General features: G+C 47.6%; 1 protein-coding gene across 4 annotated transcripts in view; it reads left to right on the forward strand.

Moving 5' to 3' along the window:
- The first annotated feature begins 5,433 nt into the window (after positions 1 to 5,433).
- The window catches only part of meak7 (MTOR associated protein, eak-7 homolog), a 67,579-nt gene continuing 50,825 nt past the window's right edge, over positions 5,434 to 22,187 (forward strand). For 2 of the 4 annotated variants that reach the window (XM_072517904.1, XM_072517905.1), the window contains exon 1: positions 5,434 to 5,623. The gene's annotated coding sequence lies outside the window, so the exon portion shown is untranslated. The remainder of the gene's footprint in view (positions 5,624 to 22,187) is intronic. The other 2 variants (XM_072517901.1, XM_072517903.1) reach the window with 1 other exon arrangement.

Below are 22,187 nucleotides of genomic sequence, written 5' to 3' on the forward strand. Positions count from 1 at the left end.
GGTTAACGGACACCTCAAGACCGCTCATCGATCAGGGAACCGCTCCAGTATTGGAGAAATCAAACCAAGCGATTGGAACAAAGTCCAATCACCTAGAACCAGGTACAGGGTCCGCCCCGAAAGGTGGGAAGCCCCTGGGGACTATAAAAGTTAAGCCCCAAGTTCAAATCGTTCTTCTTGACCGGGTCACCCAACAACGCGAACCAACCTTGACCGTGACTGATTCAACTGCCGCCGATATCCAGTAAGTCTTAAGTCAATGCTCGCTACGAGATAGGCGCTTCTAGCTACCAATCCGCACCAACTTCGAATCCCGCAGACTCAGAACCCGAACGAAAGGCCATTTGTTCCCCTGACCTGGTGGGCCAGTCCGAAGCTAAGTATAGGCCTGTTAGTTGTAGAAGTAACTTAGACGTAGAATTTATGCATGAGTAGCGATTTACTGTGTATAATAAATGTGCTTTGATTTGAATCTTACTAGTCAGTGTATTGAGTTATTGATCATTACTTGGACCTGAACCTCGTGGCGGTATCATAAAGATACCTGCGACTCGAGAGCAAAGGTTATAAAACAGAGCCAATTGAACCAACCAAAAGTTAGCAACACACCACTGCAGCATCACTTGACTCTGCCCTGCCTCAGCTCATATGCTGTTGATATCCTCATTGATCCCTTTGCTACCTCTAGATTTGACTATCTAATGTGCTCCTGACTGGTCTCCCGCATTCTACCCTCTGTAAACCTGAGGTAATCTAAAACTCTGTCAGTTGTCTCGTTACTCGTACAATATCCTGTTCACCCAGCACTCCTGTGCTCACTGATCTACGCTGGCCTTTGGTTAAGCAACACCTCAATTTGAAAATTCGCACCCTTGCTTTCAAATCCATCCATGCCCTGGCTCCTCCCTTTTTCGGTAATCTCCTCTCGCTCCACACGTATCTGTGCTCCTTTATCTCTGACTTTGTGAGCGGCCTCCATTTTAATTGTTGCACCATTGGTGGCCATGGCTTCAGCTGCCTGGACAATAAGCTCGTAAGTTTGCTCTGTCAGCCTCGCCGTCTCTCTACCTACTGTCCTCTTTTAAAATGCGCCTTAAAACCTACCTTTTGGCTAAGCCTTTGGCCTCGTATCTCCTTCATCTTCGGACATTTAATTATATTAAATGCACCATTTTATTAGAAGTTGTTGTTTTCTAAAATGTAAACATCGTACATTGGACAATCGAATTTGCTTTTTCCAAAAACCTCAAACCATATTCGAGTGCCTTTGACATTTCTCTGGGGTTTCGGTCAATCTTCTATGAAGGCTACTGCGGACTATGAGGAAACTTCTCCATCTGTCGAAATTCTATCATGTTTCATTTTGTTTAAGTTCTCTATATTCCCCATATTACTCCATCATTACCCCTCATCTTCCCTCTCCACTACCAACATGCGCCTCTCCAGAGAGACCAGAGATTCGCCCCTAGGATGTTTTGGCAATGTGATTCTATAATCACATATTTGACTAAGCAATGCAATTTAGGTTGTCAAGGATTGGATGTCCCTCTAATTGTCATCCCTCACTGTGGGAAAAGCCCATATTTGCTTAAATACAATTTAAACTAAAATCATAAATTCAGTCTATGGGAGATTGGTGGAAAACTTAATCCGACCATTCCATTCATTCTAAATCTTTTTCAGCAACATTGTATGTAGGTGTGTTTAGAGGGAGGAATTCAGTGCGTATTGTTTGCTCATATGTTGCTCATGTTTGAGTTTATGAGTACGGGTAAGACAACCCATAATGTTCACTTAATTTTCCATATGAACACATTTAATGCAGTAAACTACCATCTAATTAGAATATCTCAACATTGTTCAATAAGCGTATGCTGTGGCTTGCTGATCCGGAGTTAAAACATGTCCCTACTATGTTTGTGACTTCTGTAACACATGAAACAAATCATAAAGAGCACGTTGAAAAAACGCGTCCCTTTAACCAGTCCCTCAGGGTCACTTAAGCGTGCCTTGCTGAGCTGTAAAGTACACTGTTGTAGCTACTGAAAATTACTGTCCTGCTAGAGCACCATTATTTATTTAAATTATTGACTTCAATCTCTCAAATTTCAGCTGACAGCAGTATCTCCGCGATCACTCATTCCGAGTCTCAGTAAACTAATTGTTAAACCTGACGCCAGATCCAAAAGATGGTTTGAAAGAACATGCCGTAGGTCCATTTAGCTTATCGTTATTTCGCAAAGAGAACTTTGTAAGCTTGAGATGAGCAAATGCCAAAAAAAAAATCAAACAATGAATCACTGTTCAAGTTTATTTTTCCGCACTAACACACTGTGCAAAGTAAATTCATATCCCCGATGCTGCCAATTAATTTCAGGGAACATTATCAACAAATCATGTTGAATGCTGAAGGCGAGAGCAGGGATTTTCAAACACGGGTCACGGGCGGGTGTCAGGAGGGTCGCGGAGCATTCGGTCGCGGGGTTCCCGATCGCTGGAGAAGCGCCCAATGGATGCGACCGGATTTTAAGTTGAGAACGCTGACTGCGAGAGACCAGCAGTTTCCGGTCACATGTGGATAATCCTGTTGCTCCGTTGCTGAGCACTGAGGCTCTCCTCTCTGGCTCCATGTCTGTGGTGTTGAGCGCCCTCAACAGTGACATGTGGAGCTGAGCCAATAATAATAATAATGATCTTTATTGTCGCAAGTAGACTTACATTAACACTGGAATGAAGTTACTGTGAGAATCCCCTAGTCGCCTTATTCCGCCGCCTGTTCGGGTACACAGAGGGAGAATTCAGAATGTCCAAATCACCTAACAAGCACGTCTTTCGGGACTTGTGGGAGAAAACCAGAGCACCCGGAGGAAACCCACGCAGACACGGGGAGAACGTGCAGACTCCACACAGGCAGTGACCCAAGCCGGGAATCGAATCTGGGAACCGAGCGCTGTGAAGCAACAGTGCTAACCACTGTGCCGCCACGCCGCCGAGAAGACCAGCACTTTTGGTGAAGCCGGTATGAGCAGGACAAATTACTGAGATACAGCTGCAGTCTCTATCCTGGGAATCTGTCGTTTTATATTACCGAGGAACAGGTCCATGAACTCTTCTCAGAAGGCGGTGATGTTAAGTGAATCATCATGGGCTTGGTCAAAGTCAAGAAAACCTCATGCGGATTCTATTTTGTCGAATATTACACGGAGTGATGCTGAAAAGTGCAAGAGATTTATCAGTGGAACACGGTTGATGATTGAATCGTCAGAACAGATTGGGATACTGGCTTCAAAGAAGGCAGAGAGTTTGGGCAAGGGAAAAGTGTGAGGTTGTGCACTTTGGAAGGAGGAATTTAGGCATAGACTATTTTCTAAATGGGGAGATGCTTAGGAAACGAGAAGCACAAAGGGACTTGTTCACGATTCCCTTAAGGGTCACGTGCAGGTTCAGTCGGCAGTTAAGAAGGCAAATGCAATGTTAGCATTCATGTCAAGAGGGCTAGAATACAAGACCAGGGATGTACTTCTGAGGCTGTATAAGGCTCTGTCAGACCCCATTTGGAGTATTGTGAGCAGTTATGGCCCCGTATCTAAGGAAGGGTGTGCTGGCCTTGGAAAGGGTCCAGAGGAGGTTCGCAAGAATGAAATGAAATGAAATGAAGAGCTTGTCGTATGAGAAACGGTTGAGGATTCTGGGTCTGTACTCGTTGGAGTTTAGAAGGTTGAGGTAGGATCTTATTGAAACTTACAGGATAATGCGAGGCCTGGATAGAGTGGACGTGGAGAACCCCCCTAGTGACCCCCTTAATAGGGATACCCCCAAGACCATCTTAATATGGAGACCCCGCCCCCCCCAGGGACCCCATGAATAGGGAGAGCACCCCCCAGCGACCCCCTTAATTGGGGTTGATTTGGGGTTGGATGGTTGTCGGCTATGAGACTTCTCTATCGGGTTGCCCATTCAAAATGGCTGTCTGACAACTGTATTTCCTCGGGAATCCGCCGTATTCCTCGCCATGCATAAATTTGCATGGCAAGGGTTATGGAATTTCTTCCAGGGAGAACGTAAATCAATAGCAATTCTCCTGCGGCGGGAGAACAGTGGGCGGGTTTCTCTGTCCCACCGTACCAGATATCTGGTGTGGCACGCCGTCGGGATTCTCCATATCGCCAGGTGGTCAATGGGGTTTCCCATTGTGGGGCAGCCCCATGCCAGCGGTAACCCCCCAGGCTGCCGGCAAAACGGGGAATCCCGACGGCAGAGAATTCAGCCTATAGTTTACCGAATTGATAATCCCGCGCAGTGTTTCATTGACTGTTGTCAGAGTCAGGGTGAAGGCCAATTTTAAAGGGATGCAGAGTTAGAATCTTTAATAATAACCTTTATTGTCACAAGTTGGCTTACGTTAACACTGCAATGGAGTTACTGTGAAAAACCCCTTGTCGCCACACTCCAGCGCCTGTTCGGGTACACGAAGGGAGAATTCAGAATATCCAATTCACCTAACAGCACGTCTTTCGGGACTTATGAGAGGAAACCGGAGCATCCGGAGGAAACCCACACAGACACAGGGAGAACGTGCGGACTCCACACAGGCAGTGATCCAAGCCGGAATCGAACTGGGACCCTGGAGCTGTGAAGCAACAGTGCTAACCACTGTGCTACCGTGCCGAATCTTTGGAGATGGCAGCTTCACACCACTTCAAGTGCCTCAAGTGTAAATATAATGAAAGCCAGTTTGAAAAGGTACTCCTGGTCACCTTTTTTTTTTAGAGTTAGCTGGCCCTAGTATAGATATTAGGAGAATCTCACTCCCCTGTCAACTTTTGGGAGAAAGCGCTGTGCAAGGTTATACCAAACATGCATACTGTGTGTTGAACAAGAAAGTAAAAATCAGGTGGGAACCAGGCAGCAGAAACAGAGTAGAACTCAAACTGTAAATACCAATCCCAGTCTAATTGCACCAAGTAACCTTGGTCAGAAACTGGCTATTTTCTGAATATTAAAGACTAGATTACATTGTGCAAATTGGCCACCATTGCACAGTGCCACTTATACATGCCGAATACATGCCATTGCTATATTACAACGTGAATGTCACGGGTCACGGTTAGCTTGAACATTAATCCTGTTACACAGACAGAATTCAGTGAACAATATACCAAACTGCTCCAATGATTAGATCATCAAGCACGATACCAGGTATCTTTGCGAAAATGTACTACTTGTTGGTTTGGTGGGCTGGTGTGTGCTGGAACAGATGTAGTATTGTCTTGTTTAATGAATGTTTCAACCCCCAACACTGCAGCCGTGGGCAAGGACAACAGCTGAACGGAACTGCCCGCCCCCTGAAGGCTGACTGGCGAATGGTCGCCGCTTTAAAAATAGATGCCGCTTTCTTAGGTTTAGATTTGCTCTTGCTGTTGTCAATCTCTTGACCTTCCGCTACGTTTTAGGTTTGGCTGCTTTTTAACTGTGCTTCGGTAAACACTGCACTCGGGTCGGTTCTATCTCATCGCACTTTGGACCAGGATGGTTAATTTAGAAATTACTCCTTCCCGCCACCTCCTGCAGACTGACATGCCTCCTGTTTGAGAAACGTCATTCATCTCAAAGTACCAGCACCGTAAGTATGGTTTCCGCATTGCTGACGGAATAAGAAGGGTTTATTATTCCAAGGAGCTCCTGTGTGGCAAGTGCCATTGACTGCAGTGCATTTATTTTTCAGTAAACACCACTTCTTATCAGGTTTCCACGAAACTGTTTACTTGCTTATTATGTCAGTCATGTACCCAGTCTTCCACCCTCTGGCTGTTTGAGTACACCCAAAATGACCTGCTGCCCATTTTCTAAATTGCACCAAGTCCCTTTCACCTGTCAGTCCTATGTTCTACCTTGGCTTGAGAACCAGCAACATCATAAATGTAAACCACTCAGCTACTTAGATTCCTGCATAGCCTTGCCAAGTACTATGTTTTCAAGATCCTTAAGGGGGAGGGGGAGCAGCCACAAGTCGTGGTACACATCGGTACCAATGACATAGGTAGGAAAAGGGACGGGGATATAAAACAGGAATTCAGGGAGCTAGGGTGGAAGCTGAGAACCAGGACAGACCGTGTTGTCATCTCTGGTTTGCTGCCAGTGCCACGTGCTAGCGAGGTGAGTAACAGGGAGAGAGTACAGTTAAACATGTGGCTACAGGGATGGTGTAGGAGGGAGGGTTTCAGTTACTTGGATAATTGGGGCACATTCTGGGGAAGGTGGGACCTGTACAAACAGGACAGGTTACACCTGAACTAGAGGGGCACCAATATAGGGAAATTTGCTACAGCTCTTTGGGGGGGGGGGTTAAACTAATTTGGCAGGGGGATGGGAAACTGATTTGTAGTCCAGGAGATAGCGTTGCTGGAGTTCAGGAAGTTGAGGGTAGTGCAGTACTGAGGAAGGTACCAAGATCACAAGAGTGGACCTGCAGGCATGAAGGTGGTTTGAAGTGTGTCTACTTCAATGCGAGGAGCATCAGGAATAAGGTTGGTGTGTTTGAAGCATGTATTGGTACCTAGGACTACGATGTTGTGGCCATTACGGCGACGTGGATAGAACAGGGACAGGAATGGTTGTTGGAGGCTCCGGGGTTTAGATGTTTCAGTAAGATTAGGGAAGGTGGTAAAAGAGGTGGTGGAGTAGCATTGTTAATCAAGGATAGTATAATGGCTGCAGAAAGACAGTTTGAGGAGGACCTGTCTACTGAGATAGTGTTTGCTGAAGTTAGAAATAGGAAAGGAGCGGTCACTTTGTTAGGAGTTTTCTATCGGCCCCTAAATAGTAACAGAGATGTGGAGGAAAAGATTGCAATGCAGATTTTGGATTGGTGCAGTAGTCACAGGGTCGTTGGCATGGGTGACTTTAACTTTCCAAATATTGATTGGAACCACTATAATTCGATTAATTTGAATGGGGCTGTTTTTATCCAGTGTATGCAGGAGGGTTTCCTCACGCAATATGTGGATAGACCAACAAGAGGTGGGGCCACATTGGATTAGGTTCTGGGTAATGAACCATGCCAAGTGTTAGATTTGGTTGTGGTAGAGTACTTTGGAGATAGTGACCACAATTCGGTGACTTTCACTATAGCAATGGAGAGGGATAGGAACATACGGCAGGGCAAGGTTTATAACTGGGGGAAGGGTAATTGCGATGCGATTAGGCAAGAATTGGGAGCATAAGTTGGAAAAAGGAACTGTCAGGGATAGGCACAATTGAGATGTGGAGCTTGTTCAAGGAGCAAATACTACGTGTCCTTGATATGTATGGTCCTGTCAGACAGGAAGGAAATGGTCGAGTGGAGGAACCATGGTTTACAAAAGAGGTTGAATGTCTTGTCAAGAGGAAGAAGGGGGCTTATGTAAGTATGAGAAAAGAAGGTTCAGTTAGGGCACTTGAGGGATACAAGATAGCTAGGAAGGAGCTCAAGAAAGGGCTTAGGAGAGCTAGGAGGGGGCATGAGAAGTCCTTGGCTGGTAGGATCAAGGAAAACTCCCAGGCTTTTTACGCTTATGTGAGGAATAAAAGAGTGACCAAGGTGAAGTTAAGGCCGGTCAAGGACAGTAGTGGGAATGTGTGCATGGAGTCTGAAGATATAGGAGAGGCCATAAATGAATACTTTTCTTCAGTGTTCACAAAGGAGAGGGGCCAAGATGTTGAGGAGGATAGTGCAATACAGGCTGGTAGATATTCGGAAGGAAGATGTGTTAGAAATTTTGAGAAGCCTGAGGATAGATAAGTCCCCTGGGCCTGATGGGATATATCCTAGGATTCTTTGGGAGGCAAGGGATGAGATTGCAGAGCCTTTGGCTTTGATCTTTATGGCCTCACTGTCTACAGGAATAGTGCCAGAAGACTGGAGAGAGGCGAATGTTGTTCCCTTGTTCAAGAAAGGGAATAGGCATAACCCTGGGAATTATAGGCCGGTTAGTCTCACTGCAGTCAGAGGTAAATTATTGGAAAAGGTCCTGAGGGATAAGATTTATGATCATTTGGAAAGATACAGCTTAATCCAGGATCGTCAGCACGGATTTGTGAGGGGTAAGTCTTGCCCTACTAATTTGATTGTATTCTTTGAGGAGGTAACTAAGTACATAGATGAAGGTAGAGCAGTTGATACATGGATTTTAGTAAGGCGTTTGATAAGGTGCCCCATGGTCGGCTCATGCAGAAAGTACGGAGGTATGGCATAGAGGGAAATTTGGCCGATTGGATCAGTAACTGGCTATCACATAGAAGACCCAGGGTGGTGGTAGATGGTAAATTTTCATCCTGGAGCCCAGTCACCAGCGGTGTACCACAGGGATCAGTGCTGGGTCCTCTGCTATTTGTGATTTTTATCAGTGACTTTGATGATGGAGTTGGAGGTTGGGTTAGTAAATTTGCTGATGCCACCAAGATTGGTGGAGTAGTGGATAATGTGGAGGGCTGTTGTGGGCTGCAAAGAAACATTGATAGGATGCAGAGCTGGGCTGAAAAGTGACAGATGGAGTTTAACCCTGATAAGTGTGAGGTGATTCATTTTGGTCGGACAAATTTGAATGCGGATTCCAGGGCTAACGGCAGGGTTCTGAAGAATGTGGAGGAGCAGAGAGATCTCGGAGTTCATGTCCATAGATCTCTGAAAGTTGCCACCCAAGTGGATAGAGCCGTGAAGAAAGCCTACAGTGTGTTAGCATTTCTTAACAAGGGGATTGAGTTGAAGAGCCGTGAGGTTATGCTGCAACTGTACAAGACCTTGGTTAGACCACATTTGGAGTATTGTGTGCAGTTCTGGTCACCTCATAATAGGAAGGATGTGGAAGCAATGGAAAGGGTGCAAAGGAGATTTACCAGGATGCTGCCTGGATTAGAGGGTAGGTCTTATGAGGAAAGGTTGAGGGAGCTAGGGCTTTTCTCATTGGAGCGAAGGAGGATGAGAGGTGACTTAATTGAGGTGTATAAGATGATGAGAGGGATAGATAGAGTGGATGTTCAGCGACTTTTTCCTCGGGTGGATGTAGCTGTTACAAGGGGGCATAACTATAAGGTTCATGGTGGAAGATATAGGAGGGATGTCAGAGGCAGGTTCTTTACTCAGAGAGTGGTTGGGGAGTGGAACGCACTCCCAGCTATGGTAGTGGAGTTGGACACTTTAGGAACTTTCTAGCGGTTATTGGATTATTGGAAAAGCATATGGAGTGCACTAGAATGATTTGGAGTAGGTTGATTTGATCTTAGTTTCAGACTAGTTCGGCTCAACATCGTGGATCGAAGGGCCTGTACTGTGCTGTATAGTTCTATGTTCTGCATGTAACCTCCTCCTACCATCTGAGAACTCTGCATTCCTCCGTTTACGGGGGGGAGTGGACCTAGGTGGGGTGCTCTTTTGCCGGGTTGGTGCAGACTTGATGGGCCGAATGGCCTTCTGCACTGCAGGGATTCTATGATCCATGATTATCATTGGTCCACCCCTTGGCAACTAAAGGGCAGCATGGTAGCACAGTGGGTAACACTGTTGCTCCACAACTCCAGGGTCCCACGTTCGATTCCTGGCTTGGCTCACTGTCTGTGGAGTCTCCACGTTCTCCCTGTGTCTGCGTGGGTTTCCTCCGGGTGCTCCGGTTTCCTCACACGAGTCGCGAAAGATGTGCTGTTAGGTAATTTGGCCATTCTCAATTCTCCCGCTGTGTACCCGAACAGGCGCCGGAGTGTGGTGTCTAGGGGCTTTTCACAGTAACTTTGTTGCAGTGTTAATGTAAGCCAACTTGTGACAATAAAGAATATGATTAAGTTGCCAAATTTGGTCTAAATTTTAGACGCTTGAACCCGAGGGCTTTGGAATTCAATTCCACCTCTCTATTGCTCTTTCTTCTTACCAGACACTCCTTAAAATCTAGCTTTTTGACCAAGCGTGGGTCATCTGTCCTAATATCTCCAGATATGACTTGATGTCTAATTTTGCCTCCTAAAACATCCCTGAAGCACTTTGGGGTATTTTCTCCTGCAAATGCCCTTTATAAATGCAAGTTTTAAAATGTGTTCATGTAGTGTGATTGTCACTGGCTGCTTATAACTAATTGCACTTAAGCGAGTGGTGAGTTTGCTTCTTGAACTAATTTGACCCGTATGGTGTAGGCACACCCATAGTTAGCCAGGAAGTTCCAGGTTTTTGACCCAATAAGCACGTATTTCCATGACAGGATATTGTGTGACTTGGAGGTGATCTAGCAGGTGGTGATGGTGGTACTCCCATGAAACTGCTGTCCTTATCGTTTGAAGTGTTAGAGGCCGGGGGTTCGGAAGCTGTTGTCGACGGAGCCATAGGGAGTGGCTCCCATGCATCTTGTAAATGGTACAGACTTCATCCATGGTCTGCGGGTGGTGAGTGGAGTGAATGTGCAAATGAGCAGGCTGCTGTATCCTGGATGGTGCTGAATGTCCTGCATGGTTCTGGAACTTCAGGCAAGCAGAGGTGTACCATCACACTCCGGCCTTGCACCGTGGAGATGGGAAGGCTCTGGGGAGTCATAAGTGAAGTGTTTTTTTACAGAATTCCCAGCCTCTGACATGCTGCAGTATTAAGTGGGTCATCCAGTCAAGATCCTGATCAATAGTGACTCCCAGTATTCAATCATTGAATAATACAACACATGAGACCATTTGGTCTCTCTAGTCAGCTCTTGTTCTTTCAAAGAGCAACTCCTCTATTTCCTAATCCCTGCAATCTTCTTTCTCCTTCAAGTATTTCGCTGACTTTCTTTTGAAGGCTACCATTCAGCCTGTTTCTAGCTGCCCTGCATTCCAAATCCTAACCATTAGTGATGTTGTCATGTTGGTTGATGGTGAGGATTCAGCGATGGTAATTCTGTTGAATGTCAAAAGAGGTGGTTAGACAGTCTTCTGGAAATGGTGATTGTAATATCTGAGTGATTGGTGCCCATCAGGTTTGAACAGCAACAAACTATTTATTAGAATAACTACAATCATATCCAGAGAGCTAGGATGTGCTACCGACTTCTACAGCTCCAGGATCGATTCTGCTAGGAAAGCCCCCCCGGATTCACGCAATATGGCCTGGCTGGCCGATCGGGTCACATGGCCCTTCAAAACCTCTCCGCTTTAAGGGGCCTGCATCCCTCCCCTCAAGTCTCTTACTACAACATACCATAAAAAGTTTGCAAAGCGAAGCCAATAATAATAGTTTTTAACACAGTTTATTATAAACCCAGCCTATCTGGGGACTTCTACCTCTTGGTCTGGGAGTGACGTAGCTCAACAAGTTGTGTCTCAACAGCAGAGGCCTAACTTTTTTGTTGCAAGGGTGCAGCATTGCTGCTTACTAGTTCAGTTTCCACTGGAACAGTACTTGCCCCTTCCTAAGGCTGACTCGTCTCTTCATTTCCTTGACTCACGGCCACATTACTGGCAGGTACAACTGGAGCGGACTGTCCTGCTGGTTCGTAAGGTGACTCCTCTGTTTCCTCAAATGATCCACGTGCTCTTTTACGGGGATTTTGTCCTGTACTTCCACTTCATATCATCCTGAGCCCGTTCTGGCCACCACAACACCTGGTTCCCAACTCTGTCCACTTTCAAAATCTTTGACAAAGAGCAGATCGTCTGTTTTGAATGTCGTCTTACCCCTTGATGCATTGTGAAGCTTCTTCCGAACACTGTGCCTTGACTTTACCCTCCCCGCCAAAATTGGAAACACCACGTCCAACCTGGGCCTTAACCGGTGACCCATCGTTAACTCAGCAGGGGTTACTCCAATGGTCATGTGTGACATGGTTCTGTAAATAATGAGAAAAAGCGCCAATTTTATCTTCAGGGATGCTGTTTTTTCCATGGCTGCCTTAAAGGTCTGTACAGCACATTCCAGTGAGTCCATTTGCAGAGTGGTGGCAAGATGCGATACATATGTGTTCATTCCCATTTGGTGACATGAAGTGTTGGAACCCAGCACTGGTAAATGCTGCCACTTTGTCTGAAACTAGTACCTCTGGCAGATCGTGGAGGGCAACGCAGTCACATAGCTTCTATGTAGCATAGGCAGTTGTGGACTGCATCTCGTAAATGTCTAATCACTTTTTGAATGCGTGTCCACTAATAGCAGGAATATTGTACTCATAAATGCACCTACGTAATTGACATGAACCCACACCCAAGGCCAAGCTGGCCATTTCCAAGGGTGCATTGGGGCTCTAGTTGGTGTTCAGTTGGCATTGAATGCACTGCCTTTACCATTCCTTCGATATCTATGTCGATCCTGGGCCACCAAACTTAACTATGAGCCAAAATCTTTTTCATTGACATTCTAGGGTGGCCGCTGTGCAATACATAAAGCAATAGCTTTCTTCCAGGTCTGGGAATGATCACTCTCTCTCCCTACAGGAGAATACCATCCTCTTAGCTAAGTTCATCCTTCCTTGTTCGATAAAGCTTCAACCGTTCTGACGTCCTGCCATGACGCCAACCATGTAGAATCATATGCTTGACTTTTGAAAATATTGGTCTCGCTGGATCCAGTACCTTGTCTATTGTGCAGATACAGGCAGATAATGCATCAAGAAAATTTGAGGCTAAGATGATTTCCTGACGCACTGGCTTCTCCTCTCCCAAACACAAAGCCTGGGAGCGCGGCGTCCTGACAAGCAGGCTGTTTCAACTTTGAGTCTTCTACTTGAAGGCATATCCAGATTATGGGTCCATGGACCAAAATAATAAAACAAAGGAAATAAACAGGACGGACTCATGTCAAACTCCTGATTAAATTATAAGTTTGGGCATGACCTTTCATTTGTCTTTTCGCCCCCCCCCACTAAACCCCTAATCAGATTGGCTGTAATTTGTCATAAGAGACATTTGACTCACGTCTGGCTTGACTTGAATTATTGAACACGAGGTCTGTTTCCACTTTTGCCCGGCAGTTCAAAGGCACTTCTGTGATCCTCATCGCCAATGTAACATCTGAATGATTGGCAACCACAAGGTTTGAAGAACAACAACAAAGAAACTCAGCTCAAGGATCGATTCTGCTGGGAAAGTGTTGCTCTTTTTAACCTTAGTCTATTTGCTCTGATTACGTCACCTTTGCTCATGAGTCGCCAGGTATTTTTTTGATACCGCCACGTGGTTCAAGTTCAGGTTATGATTAATAATACAGCACACCGCTTAGTAAGGATTAAATCAACGGTCATTTATTATATACAACAAGCAATATTAATACCCTAATACTACTTTCTATATAATAAACCTACCACTACTGGCCAATACTTAACTTAGGAAGAGCCCACCAGGTCAGGGAAACGAATGGCTTGTCCAATCAGATCTGGCCCGCGGGATTCAAAAGGCTGCTACAGGTCGGTGGCTAGGTGTCTCTACCGGGTAGCGATAGCTGGATTCAAACTTACTGTTGCCGGTTGCTGTTCTTGCGAAGGTCTCGAACAGGCGAAGAGGAGAGAGAGAGATCTGAACTTGGACCCTCACTTTTATAGGGCCCAGGGACTTCCCGCCTCCCCGGGCGGCCCCTGACCCTGAGTCCCAAGTGATTGGATCTGTCCCCAATCTCTGGGGTCGATATGTCCAATGGTGAGGCGATTCCTCGATCGGGGGGTGGTCGCTCACCTGTCTTTGTTTCGGCCACTGCAGGCGCCGACAGGTCTGGCCCGGTATTCAATTGCTAATATGTTGCAATTGTTCCCGGGGATAGCCGATTTAACTGTGGATGTCTGAATAGATGGGCTGCAAACAGTCCTGAAAACAACTGCAAATACCTGGGTTGATGGGCTGTTGATAGCCCTGAGTATCGATCTGGGCTAACTCCCCAGAGCCGAATATGCAATACCGTCTGCAGCTGCCTGCTTGTGTCTTCTTAGCTGCTTTTCCCAGCAGTCTTTCGGGTTAGCCATTTTAAACTGGGTTTTGGCCAGATTAATCGGAACGCAGCCATTTTACGTGGCTGCAATCCCGCCTTGTGATCCTAACGCGAAGCGTGAAGGACCACATAAATTTTGTCCTCTTCGTTCCCTGACCGGGGGGGGGCACCTCCTACATGGCCACTACTCTGACCCTAGCTATGCACAAAAATTTACCTAAACAATTCTTGAGGGCGCTATGTCAGGCAGGGGCATGTATCTATAAAAGAATAAACTGGGAACCTCTAATTTTACCTAAACAATTTTTCAAGCATTATACAATCTTATCTCTCTAAACATACAATAACAATCACAACATTTAATATATTCTTTCCTGGCTTGGCAGTCAAGCTCAGGATCATACATTTCCATACATTTTCTTTTTATTTACAGGAAAAACCGCCAGTGCATGTTTTATTATTCATATGTCGCGGGGGTCTGGTCTTAGCCGAATATCGGGGATCGGATCCGATAGACCGGGGTTCGAGCGCGGTACGCTCTCCTTTTCCACTTGCGGAGGCGCATGGTCTGTACTGCACAACTGAGTATAGCCAATGCCAACAGTGCCTCAATGATGTACGATAGGGAGTACCAAGTTATGAGCTTGGCACACCAGGATAATGCAGCGTGGTTGGTGACTGGGTCCTCGGTACTACTGGGCCGTGAAGTGTTAACAGTCAAGGGGTTTGGAGTGATGGGGTCCGCGTTCCCACGCAACCAAAAGTTCATCAAAAGAGTGTTGAGCACGATGAAAGGAGTCCTCATGGCTGTCTTCTTTCCTTCCTTTTCCTGTGTTCGCTGGTTTTCTCCGGACTTGGAGCTTCTGGAGTTCTGTAAGACAAGCGTAGTGTGTGTAAATACTTCGGTTTAATATCTGGTGTGTTAGTGTGTCTGTCCTTCTTGGGGCCAATTAAACCCTTATAATTGGTCACAGTATGTGACTCTTCCCCCCCCCCCCATTTTATTTTTCAAAACAAATGTTTGGACACGGCACACTTCCCAATGGTGGACCAGTGCTAGGTTTATCATCCAAATGTTCCAGGATGTAAATAGCATGTGGCAGCAACCCAAAGGTTGCCTAAATAAAATAAAACTGTTTTTGAAAGAAAAGTTCAAATGAGATGCGTGTGGGCCGCGACGGGTAAGATTTGGGTGGAGTCCCCGGGTAGGACGGCTACCAATACCGTATCTTCCCTACCCGAGCGTTTTTGACCAACGGGGGGGTCCCCAGGCAGGGCGGGTCTCACGCCGTTTCTCCACTGCCTGAGCGACCAAAGAGCGGACAAAAATGTAGTCATCATGGTGGGGTTACTGTTCTGATTCTACCATCAAATCAGAAGAGTAGCTACGATCGGGCGTCTGGTCTGGTGACCACGTATCGGCTGAAAAGCTAGTTCCTCTGAATGGGTGTCTGGTCTCGGTGGGCCTCTGAGGCAAGTCCTCAGAGGTTTCGGTAGAATGGGCGGTGGGTGTCAGTGGGAAAAGTTTAAAAAGTTCAGGTGAATGGGTGTGGGGCGGTGAGAAAATTCTCCTGTAGGACGAACAACATTTAATAAACAGACAGACAACATAAAACATTCTGCAGGTTCCATCAGGAAGGACAACACTTTTCACCAAGTGTCTCCTTTAAATCATCATGTGGACACCTCAGTTCTCGGTTGCGAACAGGGTCGCAAAAGGGCTGGCGGAGTCAGGCCCGAGGTCATCACCTTCTCCCGAGTGCCAAACTCTGGAGTGGATCAGGGCGGAAAGGGCTGCGTGGTGTGAGTTGGGATCGTCCTCGTCGTTGCGGACGAGTCTGCAGGAGTTGTCGCGGTGCCAATGAGTGGTGTCGAGTTGGGTGGGGACAAAGTCGGGGTCGTCCGTGTAGTTCGGTGGTCGGTGGTGGGGTTTATTCAAGTAGGTGATGAGGAAGGGGTCACTGGAGTCGAGGTCGGAGATGCTGGGTGTGGGACCAGGATGGTAGGGAGGCGTGCTGTGGCTGTCGTCAGAGTCACAGTCGCTGTCTGTGCTGCTGCAGTCTGTGGGCGTTCCGGGGCGGAGCGTAAAGTTCGTGGGTGGAGTCGGTGGAGAGTCCGTGTCTGGGCTGGACGTGGAAGGGGTGGGAGTGGTCACGGATGTGGGCGGGGTTTGGTCAGCTGCGTCAAGCATGACGTGGTGGGAGTGGTTTGACTGTGCTCCATAAACCTTGAGCTGGTTTATGTGAAACCATGCAGTCTTACCATTTTGGTATTTAATTTTATATACCGACGGGCTTATTTTGTCCGTAATTGAATAGGGACCCGAGTATTTTGGAGACAGAAACGTGCTGGGGTTGTACACGGACAACATTACTTGCTGTTCTATGTTGTACTCCGTGGCATGTACTGCCTTAGCAAAACAGGCCTTGCTCTGTTTTCTGTTAGTGCCCAGTTTAACAGCGGCTGCTAGCTGAGCCGTTTTTATATTTGCAAGTAGTTGTTCCACGGCCTTCTCGTGGGTGAGGGCCGTGACTTCGGGGCTGGTTAGGTATAAACCTAGCAAGTATTCTGTCCCTTTCATGGGGCGTCTGGTCATGAGAGTGTGTGGGGTGAAACCTGTGGAGGTGGAAACAGTGTTACGCAAAAACATCAGCGCAAAGGGGAGGACCGAATCCCAAGTGGTGTTGTTTTGCTGGACCATTTTTCTAAGGAAGGTTTTTAGGGTCCGATTCATGCGCTCCACTATACCACTCGACTGAGGGTGGTACGCAATGTGACATTTTTGGGTTATGCCAAATATCGTGAGGACGTTCTGCATGACCCGTCCCGTAAAGTGAGAACCTTGGTCCGATTCAATACTGCGGGGGAGTCCCCACCTTGTAAAGATGTGGTGGGTTAGGATTTTGGCGGTGGTTTTCGCGGTGTTGGTGCGGGCTGGAAATGCTTCCACCCACTTTGTAAAAGTGTCAATGACCATCAGAACATATTTATAGCCATTCCTGCAAGGGGGCAATGGACCTATAAAATCGATCTGGAGGTTAGTCCAGGGGCCGTTAATGGGTCGGGTGTGGCTGAGATGTGCCTTTTTGGCATACCTATCTGGGTTGTTTTGCGCGCAGATGAGGCAATTTTCGATGTAATGGGATACATCCTCTTTAAGATTTGGCCACCAACAAAGCTGCTTGAGGTGGGCTGCGGTGGGTTCTATTCACTGGTGTCCATGGCCGTCATGGAATAGACAGATTATCTGATTCCTATCTTGTACAGGAACCACGTAAAGGCTGTCTTTTAGCACCACACCATCGTGTGTGGTTATGGTATTCCGGAACCTCTTGTGTGAGGCTGGAAACTTCCCTTTCACGATCTCAGTGAGAGCGCTATCCTGCTTCTGGGCCGCTACTAGATCCTCGATCCTAGTCTGCGCGACCTGAACTGCACTCACTGGCGCACTCACTGGGGCGCTCCCGGGGGGCTTCCAAAAGTACCCATGCCTGGATCCTGCCTTAGCCAGCGCGTCAGCTTTTACATTTCCAGGGGGGGAAGAACGATGGTGGCTGCAGACTTTTATAATGCCAAAAGTCCTGTTCTTGGCCTTTTCCAGAATATGGCGGAGTAATGGGGCTGAGGGGAGGGGTTTTCCATCCGTGGAAACAAATCCTCTTGTTTCCCAGAGGGGCAGAAATTCGGTGAGGCTGTTGCAGACGTACAGACTGTCTGAATACATATCTGCTGGGCTGGGGAAGGAATCTGGGTGCTCTACAATGTAAGCGATGGCTGCAAGCTCTGCTGCCTGCGCGCCTAAGTGCCCGGGCAATTTTAATGCGATTTCTTCGAGGGCGCGTCCCTGCGCGTCCTCCACATAAATCCCACAACCTGTTATGCGTTGCCCATCCAGGATTGTGGAAGATCCATCCACATAAATCCTGATGGGGTCACACGTGTCCGGGTGAGGGGGGTTCTGAGATGGAGTGGCTAGTTTTCTGGGGGGTGTTCTGGCTATAAAGGGGCCTGTATTATGGTGGGGCGAGATGATTTCACACTCATGGGGGGTTCCGGGGTATTGTAGATTGTCTGCTAAGTATGTGTGAGTCTTTGTCCGTTTTACTGTGATGTCCCGTCCTTGTGAGAGAAGGGTCCACCTAGCAGCGCGGATTTGGCTGACGGTACCGTCTTTAAGTCGTCCGTCTAGTAAAAGTTGTGTGGGGGTGTGTTCGGTCAAGATGGTGATGGGGTTCAGTCCGGTAATGTATGAAAAGTACTGGACTGCCCAGAAAACTGCGAGCAGGTACCTCTCACAGGCTGAAAATCCCTGCTCCACAGCATCTAAAATTCGGGAGGCATAAGCTACGGGTCTTAGCTGGTCGTGCCGTTCCTGCAGGAGCACAGCTGAAAGGGTGCGGTCTGTGGTCGCTACCTCTATGGCGAAAGGGGAAAGCGGGTCGGGAACTTGTAGTGCGGGGGCGGCTATGAGTGCCTGTTTTAGTGATTCCACAGCCTCCATATGCTGCGGAAGCCATTCCCAGGGGGTTCCTTTCTTTAGGAGGTCTGAGAGGGGCGGTGCCTTGCTGGCGAAACCGTCAATGTGGTTTCGGCAGTAGCCAACCAATCCTAAAAATGACCGGAGGGCTGACGTGTTGGGGAAGGGGCAATTTAGCGATCGAGTCAATTCTTTTGTGCTCGATCTCGCGTTTGCCGTGTGTGATGATAGTACCCAAATATATCACCTTTTCTTCCAATATTTGGGCCTTCTTGGGGTTTACTTTACTGCCAATGGAGTGTAGTAACTCCAGGAGTTTGGACAGAAGCTCAATGTGCTCTTCCTTTGTGTCTGTCTGCAGTAGTAGGTCGTCTACATACTGTACCAGACATTTGGGGCGAGAGAATTTGGCTAAACCATTTGCCAGCTGTCGGTGGAAAATGGAGGGGGAGTTGTGGAAGCCTTGTGGCAGGCATGTCCACGTGTACTGCTGAGCTCGGAAAGTGAAGGCAAATTTGTACTGGCACGCCTTTGTCAATGGAATGGACCAGAACCCATTACTGACGTCTAAAACCGTGAAATATCGGGCATGGAGTCCCTGTTTGAGCATGGTCTCGGGACTTGTTGCAACGGTGGGGACTGCTGCAGGGGTGACTTTATTGAGTTCCCGATAATCAATGGTTAAACGCCATGATCCGTCGGGTTTCCTTACTGGCCAAATCGGGGCATTGTTAGTCGAGGCTACCGGTCTTAGGACGCCCTGTTCTAACAAGCTTTCTATGACCTTTAGGATTTCTCCCTCTGCTTCTAGGGGAAATCCGTACTGTTTCTGGGGTCTTGGGTCCGGTCCGGTTATCTGTACGGAGCAGGTCATCCGTCCAAAGTCGTGTTTATGGCTTGCAAATGCTGCCCTGTTTTTCTGCAGGACTGCCCTAACCTGTCGGTCCGTGCTGAGTGTGGTGGGGTTAAACCAAAACTCGCCTGCGGCGCTGATTTTGTTCATGTAGTCCCCTATATTGAGTGTTGCGGGGGCTCTAGCGGATTTCGCCATCTTCCAGACACACTGGTTGACTGGATCGAAGGAGAGGTGGTGTGAGTTCATAAAATCGATCCCTAAAATGTGCTCTGCTGTTGGGGGCAGGTCGACTAACACTACGGGGTGCTTTGTATTAATATTTCCGATCTGGATGGGTACAGGGGTCGTGATATGCCCCTGCTGTGAGTGGCCTGTGAAGCCGCTGAGGGTGATAGTGGATGTGGTGGGCCACGTGTCCTTACCAAGGGTGGAGGAATTTAAGGTTGTGCGGGACCCTCCTGTGTCCCAGTATAGCTCGATCGGCTGTACCCTAACCTTTGCTGCGACTACGGATCGTCCTGACCTATCCCAAAGGGTATCGCAGACCCAGCTGGGGGAGCCTATACACCGTCAGTCCTTTCCGGTCACGTCTGTCTGATCGGACTGGGCGCTAACGCTATGTATGGGCTCTGCCTTTTTCTTATTGGGTGTGCCGGTCTGAGGGGCTCTCTGTGGTTTTTTAGGGCCATTGCATTCTCTAGCAAAATATCCCAAGTGTCCGCAATTGTAGCACTCTTGCGGTTTGGCTGGGGGGCTGTTCTTTCCCTCGTTTACCCAGGCGGGGTTGTGAAGAGTGGTTCTTACTGCCTGCACGTCTGCGGCAGCTTGGTTTTCCTCGGGGGTTCTAGTTGCTGATTTACCGTGAGCCGCTTGTTCCCAAACGCGGGACAATCTTTTGACCACCCACTTCTCATTTATGAGCCTCCTCCGAGGGGTCATAATTGCTACAGGCATTCTGTCCTGCTTCCGTGGCATGGGAGATAAGGGTGCGGGTCCACTTGGCCATATTGTCTGGGGACAAATGGGCACGATCTACGTTGCCGAAAACGGCTTCAAAATGAATCCACAAGCGTCCTGCGAACGCTGTGGGGTGTTCAGACTTTTTCTGTCTGCATTTATTCAGACCGTCTACGGGGTCGCCCCGGTTGTACCCGATCGCATCCAGGATGGTGGTATGCATTTCTGCAAGGGTGCCTCCTACATTCTGTGGGTCGGGAAGGGCTGCTGTGACCAATGGGTCTAAGCTGAGGACTGTGAGCTTTACCTGCTCTTTCTCATCCAGGCTGTACATGGTCGCCTGGTGTTTGACGGTGGCAAAGAAATGGTTTGGTTCTGAAGCGGGGCGGAACGGTGTGATTTTGGCACACGCGTCCCGTAATTGGGTCACTGTGAGGGGGGTGGAATATAAGACCTCCGCCTCGTCTGCTGTGGTGGTGCGGTGGGTTGTTACAGGGTTCATGGGAGCCTGTATTATCTGTTGTGTGGGGGGTGGGGGTGCTTTCCTCCTTTGGGGTTTTCCCTGCGCACATGCTCCCTGAACATATCTCTGCGCTGTCTCTTGCAATTCTTCCCAATCAGGGCCGTCTTCCTGGTCTGAACTTTCCCCAAAGGTTTCTTGAAATCCCTTTTGGACAGAAAGCAGTGCTTTCAAGTCTGCAATCTGCTTTCGGCACTTTGCATGGTCCAAAGTACTCTGCCTTTGTTCCGTGGTTGTGGCGTGGAGTGCTCTCAAGGCTGCCTTGAGATCACTGCATTGTTTCTGGAGCGTCTCTACCTGGTTTTCTGTTTCTTTCTTTACCAGGACTGCATGCTGCAGGTCCTGATAAGCCTTTTCATATTGTGACTGGAAACTACTCAAGTGCGCCAGACAAGATTGGTGACCCCGTTTGGCGTCAGCCACCTCTTCGTCTTTTGCTGCTAATTTCCTTTTTAACTCCAGGTTCTCTTTCTCAATTTCGCATACATCGATTTTACTCATCTGATGTATGCCTTCTATTTCCTTGCGGAGCGTCCTGACGACCTCCTCTGCCTCGCAATTGTGCCAGACAGGACACAATTGCCATCGGCTTGCGTGCTTTTGCTAAACTCTTTCTGTGGATCTCACTCAGGTTCTCCCACCAAGTATGCCCTATACTTCCAGGACCTGAGTCGTCGTTATTGCAGAAATCCTTCCACATGGGCCATACTTTGCCCTGCAGAATTTTGCGGATTTCCACTTCCCAAACGGGACACTGTCCCGCTCCTACGCTGCTGACTGGTGCAACAGCAAAATCTTCGGGGTTCATGAGGCGCTGCATCGCTTACATTGCCTGCATGGCTCTCTCTTATCTGCTGGTTACGTTCGAATTTGGAACAGGGGGCTAAGGTGGTGTGGTAGATGCGGGTACGGCTTGCGCTAATTACCGAAATACCAACTGCCGATAGTTTTGACGCAACAAAAAATCTATCAGTTTTGCCTTATAACCCTGTTAGTTACGCATGCATACACACACTTCCGAATTGTGAATTATTAACCAGAACCGCTTGAACACTTGTGGTTTTTTTTTTTGTTTTGTTTCCGATTGGATTCTAATACAAAATGTTGGGGTTCTCCCGGAGTGGTTTTCCACTTCTAAGTCGGGTCCCGGCGGAGTCGCCAATTATGTTGCTCTTTTTAACCTTAGTCTATTTGCTCTGATTACGTCACCTTTGCTCATGAGTCGCCAGGTATCTTTATGATACCGCCACGTGGTTCAAGTTCAGGTTATGATTAATAATGCAGCACACCGCTTAGTAAGGATTAAATCAACGGTCATTTATTATATACAACAAGCAATATTAATACCCTAATACTACTTTCTATATAATAAACCTACCACTACTGGCCAATACTTAACTTAGGAAGAGCCCACCAGGTCAGGGAAACGAATGGCTTGTCCAATCAGATCTGGCCCGCGGGATTCAAAAGGCTGCTA

The sequence above is a fragment of the Scyliorhinus torazame genome, chromosome 10 (assembly GCF_047496885.1).
Source record: "Scyliorhinus torazame isolate Kashiwa2021f chromosome 10, sScyTor2.1, whole genome shotgun sequence".
NCBI classification, from domain to species: domain Eukaryota; kingdom Metazoa; phylum Chordata; class Chondrichthyes; order Carcharhiniformes; family Scyliorhinidae; genus Scyliorhinus; species Scyliorhinus torazame.